Source organism: Leptinotarsa decemlineata, unplaced genomic scaffold (assembly GCF_025532065.1).
Source record: "Leptinotarsa decemlineata unplaced genomic scaffold, Ldec_3_MD MMD2_tig00026330_RagTag_RagTag, whole genome shotgun sequence".
Taxonomy (NCBI): Eukaryota; Metazoa; Arthropoda; class Insecta; order Coleoptera; family Chrysomelidae; genus Leptinotarsa; species Leptinotarsa decemlineata.
In genome coordinates, this window is record NW_027412690.1 from 10178249 (window position 1) to 10190085 (window position 11837).

The following is an 11837-nucleotide window of genomic DNA, read 5'->3' on the forward strand; positions in this document are numbered from 1 at the left end:
TTCATTTGCATACATTCACGAGGTTTTCATTTAATAATCTACCTGTCGGCTCAACACCAACACTAATAGAATAACAAACTGACGTAATACGTTGCTTGCAGCTCTCTCGTAATAACTAATTTTTGTCAATACTGTTATCATTATAGTGTGAAATGATTTGCATGTGAAGGAACTCATGCGGAATTATGTTATTAACATCGAACGTTTAGGTTCGGGATAATTGTTAGTTGGGTGATGTGATATTAAACTGAAATTTCTATATAAGGGCCCTTGGAGCTTGCTATTCGCCAGAGTGGGTGACTGAACAGATTGAATATTTTCGAAATATCATGTGGGCAAGTTATACAATTACGGCTTTAGCAATGTTATCACCGACTAGATGATTGTGTTTCAACTGGGTGGTCCCTGAATTTCTTCAAGGCCCCATAAAAATGATGAAAACTATTCGTACAAGAGTGACATTTTCCAAATTTTTGGATACAGTCATCCGAAACTCCAATGTACCTTTCGGAAACTATGTAACAGTAACCAATGGAAATGAAGAGTGATGCGAGGAGAGAGAAGGAAATCTATTTCAAAGGATTATTTGAATCATACCATCGTTGCGACAATCATAATATGCCAGGAGTTTCACCTAGTCAGGCCGCTGGTGCCACAAAAACCGGCTCGTTTGGATGCGGAAGTTCATGATATTATCACAGCTGCGGCTGACTCCAGACAAATCAACTTCGCCGGCCAATAGACTTGTACGCCAGCTGTATGACGAATAGCTGCTGAATTATGGCTTTTCTATCACACTTCGTGTCAAAGTGTGTTGATGATTACCACGTAGCACCATCTTGATAGGATAAGAATGTCAGTGGCCACTAAAATGCCACCAGTGAAGCGAGCGAATTTCATCGCGGAAAACCTTCGCGAGATATCTTTCCGCTCATTTCGAAAGTCTTCACGTGTTGGGAATAATCCACTTGCTGCTGGTCATGTGGAATCCTTCTGGAGGGGCATTTCTGATTATCCGCAGCTACTTATCCTAGACAATCCAGCCCTGGTGCAGTTCGAAGCTTTCTGTACGGATCTTCCACAGCCTGAGCTTGGCGAACTGCGCAATCTCAGAACTACCGATGGCCGTTGAAGAGTCTTTGTTAATTTGAATGATATCATCGCTGATGATGTGGAATCCTTCAGGAGAGACATTTCTGACCATCCGCAGCCACTTATCCGAGACACTTCAGCTTTGGCGCAGCTAGAAGGTTTCTGTAGGGAGCTTCGACAGCCTCAATATAATGACTGTGCAATTTTATGATGATGTTGGAAGAGTCTTCGTGAATTTGAATGATCCTCTCATCGCTGATCATGCGGAATCTTTCTGCAGAGACATTTCTGACCATCGGCAACCACTTTTCTGAGACACTCCAGCTCTGGCGCAACTCGAAGCTTCCAGTAGGAAGTTTCAACAGCCTAAATACGATGAACCACGCAATATTATAATCCAGGAAGATGTTGGAAAAGTCTTCGTGTATTTGAATGATCCCCTCATCGCTAATCATGTGGAATCTTTCTTCAAAGACATTTCTGATCATCTGCAGCTACTTATCCGAGACACTTTAGCTTTAGCGTAGCCAGAAGGTTTCTGTATGGAGCTTCCACTGCCTCAATACAATGAAGTGCGCAATGTTATAATCCAGGATGACGCTTGAAGAGTCTTCGTCAATTTGAATGATCCTCTATTCGCTAGTCATGTGAAAACTTCCTGTACAGACATTTCTTACCATCCTCAGCTACTTATCCGAGACACTTCAGCTCTGGCGCAGCTGATAGGCCTCTGTAGGGAGCTTCGACAGCCTCAATACGATGAACTGCGCAATGTTATAATCCAGGATGACGTATGAAGAGTTTTTGTGAATTTGAAAGATGCCCTCATCGCTAATCATGTGGAATCTTTCTTCAAAGACATTTTTGACCATCTGCAGACACTTGTCCAAGACACTTCAGCTCTGGCGCAGCTAGAAGAATTCTGTAGGGAGCTTCGACAGCCTCAATACAATGAACTGAGCAATTTCATAATCCAGGATGACGTTTGAAGAGTCTTTGTGGATTTGAATGATGCCCTCATTGACGATCATGAAAAATCCTTCTGGAGAGACATTTCTTACTATCCTCAGCTACTTATCCGAGACACTCCAGCTCTGGCGCAGCTAGAAAGTCTCTGTAGTGAGCTTCGACAGCCTAAATACGATAAACTACGCAGTCTTATAACCGAGGATGATGTTTGAAGAGACTTCGTGAATTTGAATGATCCCTTCATCGCTAATCATGTGAAATCTTTCTGAAGAGACATTTCTGACCATCCGCAGCCACTTTTCTGAGACACTTCAGCTCTGGCGCAGCTAGAAGGGTTCTGTAGGGAGCCAGAAGATACCGTAATTTTCGATTTATCAGCCGCAAATGAGTATGAGGTGAGTTGACTTGATGGGCGGAATGGAATAAATGAATAGAACTGGCCGATTCTTGATGAAAATCCATACTAAAACTCATCAAAACCCTTCATTGTAGAAATCATACAAAAAACGGTAATAATGAGAATGGAATAAAATATATCTGTCAAACTTTGAGTTGAATTTCTATTATGCAACACGATACCCGATAAAGAATATTCGGTTCTTACGAAAACCTGAAATGAAGGAAACATTCATGGAACCTCGATTGACAAGCCATCGTCATGCTTTCCACGGTCGATCAAAACGTTGCGTCTGTTTCCTAATTAACTCCTTCTGTAATTTCTACGGACTGACATGTAGGGGTCATCGCATATGCTGCACCTGTCATTAGTGAAAACGGGCCTGAAATTAATTTCTTGGTATTCGGTGGCAAGAAACAGGTGCATTTTACTCTCAACGTATTATTGGAAATTCAACTGACACTTTTGCTAGCGGGACGGTGGAGGCGATTGGTTGAGAAAGTCAAACAATCAATTAACCTCAACGATAATTCGAGTGTGAACATCGTTCTTCCTTGGTTGATTTTTAAACAAAATAATACATACTACTGTTTAATTAGTATTAAACGACTTTTTTTTCTCAGATTCTCAATTTCAGTGACATTCATTGATCATAGAAGTGATATTTTCAATGCATAGACATAAAAAATGATTGTTTCAATGCCTAGGCATTGGAAACACTCTTCCTTGTTTTTGGAAAACTTGCTCTGTATGACAACCCGACCAAGAAAATACTCTGATGGCATTATATGTTTTTAAAAAGTATATTGCTCATTGATTGACCCTATGAATATGTCGTGAACCATATTATTAAATTGTTAGACTACCGTTTGCATGTTCGCATTATTCAATTCATAAATTGGAAAAATGAGAAATAAATGTTGAAGCCAATAAAAAATATACTACACATGTATTAATGACATATTTATTCGAATTCTACAAAAAATTGATAAAAAGAGATGAGTTCGCTCAAATTTCAAACACAAACTTCAGCAAATCCTGGGAAATTCTTGTCGACATAGATAACGTACCTACTGACAGGTAATTGTAAAAAATTGCTGGATATTGTAATGGTGAACTCTGATGAGGTAATCGCAGGTAATGATAAATCGCCACCACATGTCAAATCACTATGTATATTTGATCTGAAATTCCATATGGTGCTTACGAAATAGAAGAGATCAATGCTGTCATACAGAAACATATCATGTTCAGGTTGTTTCATGATAAAAAATCAATTGATATCATTGCAGATGATATTTTCTATCTACACGCCAATAATAATATATTCAAATGTGAAATGCGATCCAAATATGAAATTGATCTGACACATCCAAATTCTAAGCAGAAATGATGGGGTTCGCTCATGGCATATTACATACATGAATCCTCATTACCAATAAACATTACAACTATGAGACTTATTCGCTTAGATTGCAATATAATATCTGGTATGGTATAAGGCATGTTTATAATAATAATAATATGCTTCATCGTCTCCAGAAAATCAGCTCTTATTGATAAAGCTGCAATTTCTCTTCAGTTACTATACAACTATATATACATATATTTTTTAGATGACAAAATAGAAGCACTACGCAAAAATCTATTAGGCGCTCTGACAGCGGTGTCTGTAACTGTGGTAAATTACTGTTTCTTTCAAAAAAGCCAAACAAACAACTGTTAGGTAGATACTTGAAAAAAAAGACAGAACTCAGAATTTCATTATTATTCCAATCACACAATAAAATTGTTAGTAGAAAAAATTCTGTAATACTAATGATTGACGTTGTAGACTCACAGCGATGATGTTTTCGATAGATTTTGCGTTTTCAACGTACGGGCATTGGTCTATCGTCTACTGAACTAGTGGATTAAAATGTAACAACACTGCGAATACTCCTATAAATGTATAGAAGTGACCACTGGCTTGTACGTAATTAATAATACTATGACCAATCGGTGAAATAACGTGTAACGGCTAAATTCAGTTTCTTCTTCATTTTTGGGATCAAGTGACCACCATGTACGAGAAATCAAAACATTCAAAAATAGTATTGAAAAAAACAATTTGTAGATGCCTAACAACTATACAAAATTTTATACATATTGAATTTCTTCTGTGACTGAAAATGCTCTCAGTAAATTCACTGGGCGCTTTAGCTTAGCCTCTCTTCTAATGGAGAAGGGAAGGGAAACTTTTTTTGAATGATGATGTCTTTAATGAACATATATTTCTCATGATTTCAAAAGAACGCAAATTTGAAAATCCTTCCGAGCTTGTTGGTCGTTGAAGCTGATAAAAAATATACTAAACATGTACAAATAACTCATTTATTTGAATTTTACAAACATTTGAGTTTGCTCAGATCTCAAACACAAACTTCAGCAAATCCTGGGAAACTCTTGTCGACATAGATAACGTACTGACAGGTAATTGTAAAAAAATACTGGGTATTGTATTGGTGAACTTTGATGAAGTAATCGCAGGCAATGATGAACTACCACATGTCAAATCACTATGTATATCTGAAAGAATCTCATTTTTCAATTTGATATGATTGGAATCCTTAAATTCGCGCAAGATGAACCACTGTCGCATTGTTTTCTCCTCTGCAGATTCATTTTCTCTTTGACGTCTTAGTTTCCTGAACAAACAGCTGAATTATTCTTCAGTTCCATCTGAAGTTAGTGGTACAGTTAAGTCAGGATATTCTACTATTAGTTCAGCATTGCTGCAGTCTACCAAATAGTCGTTCTCAGTATTTGTGCACTCTTCTGGTACAGTTAAGTCAGGATATTCTACTATTAGTTCAGCATCGCTGCAGTCTACCAAATAGTCGTTTTCAGTATTTGTGCACTCTTCTGGTACAGTTAAGTCAGTATATTCCACTAACAGTTCAGCATCGCTGCCGTCCATCAAGTGGCTGTTGTCAATAACTTCTTCCGTTATCTTCTCTTCATAGGGCAAGATGATGTCCTCATTGAATGAATCACATCTCTTTCTCTTCCGACAACTGCCAGTGTTTTGTTCGACATCTGATTTTTCCCCTTCGAGATTCATAATTGGTGCAGAAATACTTGAATCAGGTTTCAGATGCACCTGAACTCTCATGTCTGTATTTCTGCACTCTTCTGGTATAAGCAAGAACTCCCTGAGTGGTTCCATCGCGGTAGAATCCATCAAATAACCAATTAGAGTGTCATTTCCCGTTAATTTATCATGCACGGATGAGAAACTATCATATCTTCTTCTCTTACGCGGACACTCTTCTGATACGTTATGTACAATTGGCATAGTGGGTTGTTTCAAATCATCCTTATCCATATCTTCACTGGTGAACCCAAATGATAATTTTCTTGCGATTGATCGTGAGTTATTACCATTTTCAGTAGATTCCATTATGACAGTGTAAAATTCAATATTGTATGCAACTGTTCAGACTCAAAATGTTGTGAACAAAATTCATTAACAGAATGAGTGATTGATTCATTACGTCTGAATTTATACTAGATGAGAGGTAAGAATTCAGGTACACAAGTACCTAAACATCAAGTAGAAACAAATAAACTAGGTGCGATCACTTGTAATGGGCGAATACCTGTATTGGTCGAAACAAATCATTTTATTCCTTGTTGACGATTATGATTATATGAGAATTCGTAAATAACCTAACACACAACTGGTGAATTATTTTTTGGGATGGTACTAGTATAAATGACCTGTGTTACGTTGGCAAAAGTGCAAACAACCTAATACTATTGACTCTCATGCTCATTATTTATTCTCAATTTCTAATTCTGAAAAATGATTCAAATATCTCGGTCCCAGAATCTTCAGTATTCCTTATATTTTTGCTGTTTCATTTCATTAATTTTTTCAATAGAATCCAGAAACTGGAAGTCCATATTGGTATCTTAGATATTATTTCAGTATTTCAATTCCCTCAATTTTTCTGATGAATCAATCGTATATGCTTTCCAGACGAGCTCAAGAAAGCCGTAGTCATTACTCTTTTTTAAAGCAAAATAGAAATAGCCATATATACATATATTTTTTTGTGGACAAAATACAAGCACTACAGAAAAATCCTTTAGGCGCTTTTACATCGGTGCCTGTACCTGTGGTAAATTACTGTACCTCTCAAGAAAGCAAAACAAACTACTGTTAGGTAGATACTTGAAAAAAATGACAAAACTCAGAATTCCATTACAATTCCAATCACACAATAAAATTGTAAATAGAAAAAATGGTATAATACTAATGACTGATGTTGCACACTCTCACAGACACATCACTCGATGATATGAGATTAAGTTACCACTATCCCAACTTTGGAGAAAACAAATGAACATATATATCTCATGGTTTCAAAATAATACCAATTTGAAAATCCTTCCGAGCGTGTAGGTCGTTGAAGCTGATAAAAAATATAATACACATATCAAATAACAGATTTATTTGGATTCTACAAAAAAATTCATAAAAAAATCATGAGTTCGCTCAGGTCTCAGTTTCCTGAACAAATCGGTGAATGACTCTACAGTTTCACCTGAAGTTTCATAATACGATTTGTACACCTTTCTGGTACCGTTATGTTCGGATATTTGTTCAAAATTTCAGCCACACTAAGGTCCACCAAGTAGCCGTTGTCGATATCATCTTTCGATATCTTGTCCATAGATGAATATGATGATGTCTTCACTGAAAGAAGAATTGTTACATCTCTTTAACACATGAGAACTCCTAGTGTTTCGCACCCCGCTTTTCCTCTTCGGAATTCAAAATTCGTGAAAACATACTCGAATGATTTTCCAGATGTACCCGAACCTCATAAGACAACATGATGTCCTCACTGAATGGATCACATCTTTTTCTCTTCCGACAACTCTCTGTATTTTGTTCGACATCTCGCTTCTCCTCTTCGGAATTGAAAATTCGTGAAAACAAACTCGAATGATTTTCCAGATCTGGTACAGGATAGTCTTTTAACAGTTCATAAAGGCTGTCCACCAAGTGACCATTGTCAATATTTATACCACGTTGTGGTAAAGTAAAGTCAGGATATTGTTTTAATATTTCAGAAACGCTGTCCACCGAGTAGCCGTCGTCAATATCTTCTTTCGATATCTTCTCCTCATAAGACAACATGAAGTCCTCACTGAATGAATCAGGTTTCAGATGCACCTGAATTCTCATGTGTGTATTTGTGCACTCTTCTGCTATAAGCAAATATTCTTTGAGTTGTTCCACCGCGCTAAAATCCATCAAGTAACCAATTAGAGTATCATTTCCCGTTAAATTATCATGCACGGATGAGAAACTATCATATCTTCTTCTCTTACGGGGACACTCTTCTGATACGTTATGTACAATTGGCATAGTGGGTTGTTTCAAATCCTCCTTCTCCATATCTTCACTGGTGAACCCAAATGATAATTTTCTTGCGATTGATCGTGAGTTATTACCATTTTCAGTAGATTCCATTATGACAGTGTAAAATTCAAAATTGTATGCAACTGTTCAGACTCAAAATGTTGTGAACAAAATTCATTAACAGAATGAGTGATTGATTCATTACGTCTGAATTTATACTAGATGAGAGGTAAGAATTCAGGTACACAAGTACCTAAACATCAAGTAGAAACAAATAAACTAGGTGCGATCACTTGTAATGGGCGAATACCTGTATTGGTCGAAACAAATCATCAGTTTCAAATTCAATTCGTGCATCTAACAATGAAATATATTTTCTTTGAAAATGTTTATGATTCGGTTTGGAAAATGTTTCATTAACCGCCGGAAACGTATTAGTATTATATATACCGTTTCGGGAGGTACCATTACCTCCCCATTTCGTTTTTTCTATATTAAAATAATAATCGGCCTGTCGCAATCTGCCGACCGCCGATAACTGTGAATCAGTTCCTACCAATATCGCCGAGATGTGCGGAGGAAAATGTCGCGCAATTGTGGCTATTAGTTGTTCATTACTATAAGGGGGTTGTAAATGTCTGGCCATTGATAAATATTTATTGGAATAATTTACAAGAGAACCGTCACTTTTCCTATTTCTCGCCGACTCCAACTTCATTTTTAGTTGCAATTGCTTTGTAGCTCCCCAAAACTGATCCAAGAAAGCTTTCCGGAATTGTTGATAATTAACAAAAGTATTCGAGAACACATCGAACCAAAGTTTTGCTGGTCCCTCAAACAAGTTACTGATGCAAAGTGTAAATTGGTTGAAACTTACGTTACTGACATCTAAGAATGTTTCAATATAATTCTAGAAATCTAGGGGGTGTAAGGTAACCTCGTTATTAAAGGTAGGCAATGATTTACAGGCTCTCAGATCCCCGAAATTATTCTCTTTGGGTCTGTTATTCATTTGACTACAATTTGGTATCGGGCAACTACCATTCCCTTCTATCAGAGAATTTTGGTTATCAGGCAACCCAAAATTTTTGTGTTCTGCTGAACCTACAGGAAGGCAATATTTCGATTGAAAATCGTGCCCAGTTACATTACTACTATCCCTGATATTGTTACAGTCGGGTACATATTGAACATAATTGTTATTTTTGTTAATTTTCGGAAGAGCCAGTAATGTTTTTCTGACTTCTTTTCTGATAATTTCTGTTAATTGCTTCTGGGACAGTTGAACATTCATTTAAACCCGGATGGGAATCCGTGACTGTACTTATTGTAATGTTTCCCCCTGGATGTGGTACCGAAGTGGTGTTCGCATGAAATGGCAAGGAAGTCGCTCCAAGACGTGAAAAATCAGAATATGACACTTCCGGCAATGACGTTGTAGGTGGAACATCTTCTTGAGTTGATATAGGAATTTGAAAATCGTTACCATGTTCTTTCCTATGATTTGTTTGGTGGAAATGTCCATTTACCGTCGATTCGGCACTTTGCTCCTGATTATTCATTCCTCTTTTGCTTCTCATGTTATATGTTGGTCTGACCATCATAAAACACCAATGAAGAAACCCTGGCCACTAGTTGGTCGCCAAGTTTTAAAGGAACGGGTTTTTCTCTCAGGGTTTTTTGTGATCTACAATTTTTGTCTGAAATAATTTTATGATGAAACTTAAAGGTCACAAACACCCGGTTTTTGTGATTTTTTTTGAAAAAGTATGTCTTTTACGTCTTCGTAAAAAAGTGACGAAGACAAAAAATCAATAAATACCGAGTCAGTCACAGTGATAAAAACGACGTCGGTCCCAAAACATGCTGATAACCCGGAAACAACGAATAATATGTTTCAGAAAGTTTAAGCTTTATAACCATTCAATTTTTTTGTTTAATTTTGTTACTGTTGAACTGCTTTTCAGTCAGAGCGCTTTTTGATCGGATTTTGCGGGTTGGCAACACTGATTTGTGGGTTTTTTTGCAGATGGCTAGTCGTAGTGACCGTGTTTGACTGGTAGATGCATAGGGGTGCTTGATTGAGGAATGTTGATTTCAGATACGTTCTGGAAAATTGCCCTCATATAAAACCGTTGATTATTGATGGTTTGGTAGGTAATTAGATTCATTCGAATGAAGGTTAGTGGAAGATGAGCTAATGACACATTTATTTCAGTATGTCTATTTCCAGACTGAACCAACATAGAATTAATGAGTATTGGTAGATAAGTGACCATCTTTAACGGTCAATAGCTGAAATTATGAAACAGGAAATGCAAATGATAGTAACCAAAACTGAAGTACGAAATCGTTGTAGAAAGTGTATACGCAATGGTGGAGGACATTTTGAACACCAACAATAAATTTTTACAGTACAAAACATTTTTTTCTTTAATTCCACAAAAATCCATATTTACGACCTTTAACTGGTTCAGGTACCCTAATTAAAAAAGTTTAAGACTTAGCTAGGTAAATGATACCTCAAACGAAAGAGCAATAACTAAGCATGTTTTTAAAGGTGTCTGAACACCTGTATGTATTTTATTTATTTTTTTAATTGGCATCAAAGGTCAGATTTTTTATTTTCTTTCTTTTTTTGTAAAGTTTAAATGCTCTGTACATAACTTTTTTGGACACAATGGTGCTTCAAACTACTTTAGTATGATTGGGGACACACAAGACTACTAAAATAAATTTAAAAAACTGGACATTTCTGTTAAGATTCGAAGTTATTAGCATTTAATTGACCAATTTTGGGTTTTTGTACCAAAAATCGTAAAAGTAAATAAAAAACACGCTAGAAAATAACAATGTTTGTATGAATATGTTCTACATGGGCTAGTGTATCACCCCCTTAAAGGTTTGCACCCAGCTACCAAACACCCTGTATATATATATATATATATATATATATATATATATATATATATATATATATATATATATATATATATATATATATATATATCGAGAATGAAATAATTCGTGGACACAACACTCACTCAAAAAATAGGGGCAAACCGCGGACACGTGTTTCTGGCTATTGGCCTCATCAGCGCGGTGCAGCCAAGTGTAAAGATGGCTGCCTACGTGGTCATGTTAGATGTAGCCTAGGAATTCTAGGTCTTCTAACTGGAACCACAAATATGCGGTTGGCTTCTGTTGCTGACTCCGTGCGTATGTGCTGTTTCCTGCTTTCGGCAAACAAGTGTTGCCAGAAACACGTGTCCGCGGTTTGCCCCTATTTTTCGAGTGTTGTGTCCACGAATTATTTCATTCTTGATTTGTATCATACACACTCGATAAAATCTTTATCTGTATATATATATATATATATATATATATATATATATATATATATATATATATATATATATATATATATATATATATATATATATATATATATATATACGGGCAGGCGGTCCTCGATTGAAGACAAAATGAGAAAAAACCAAGAAAGTACTTGATGAAAATAGCTGCGTAAACGCAAGCGAAACATAAGTGGAACCACTTATTGGTGTGACACCCAAGTCAACTGAAAATGATCTGAAGAATAACAATCACCACCACCCAAATTGCACAAGAAATAACACTAACAATTCAATAACAATGAATCACAGAACATCCACATTTGAAAAGTCGCTAACTTATGCTTGAATTCAAAAAATCGCAGAAAAATTCATTATTGGCTGAAGCTCATTACACATACGTAGAAGATACTTTCAGTTACAGACTGAAAGAAAAACATCTTTCGAAACAACCAGGCAAATAGGATCGACGAGGAAAAATTGGGGAAAACTTTACACAACTAAAAACTATCCCTAAATATTGGAACTTGTTTTGGATGGCAAGGATCATCCACTCAAGATTGAAGCTTTCCATATTTGGCTAACTTTGGTTGAGTTGATCGGTAGACAG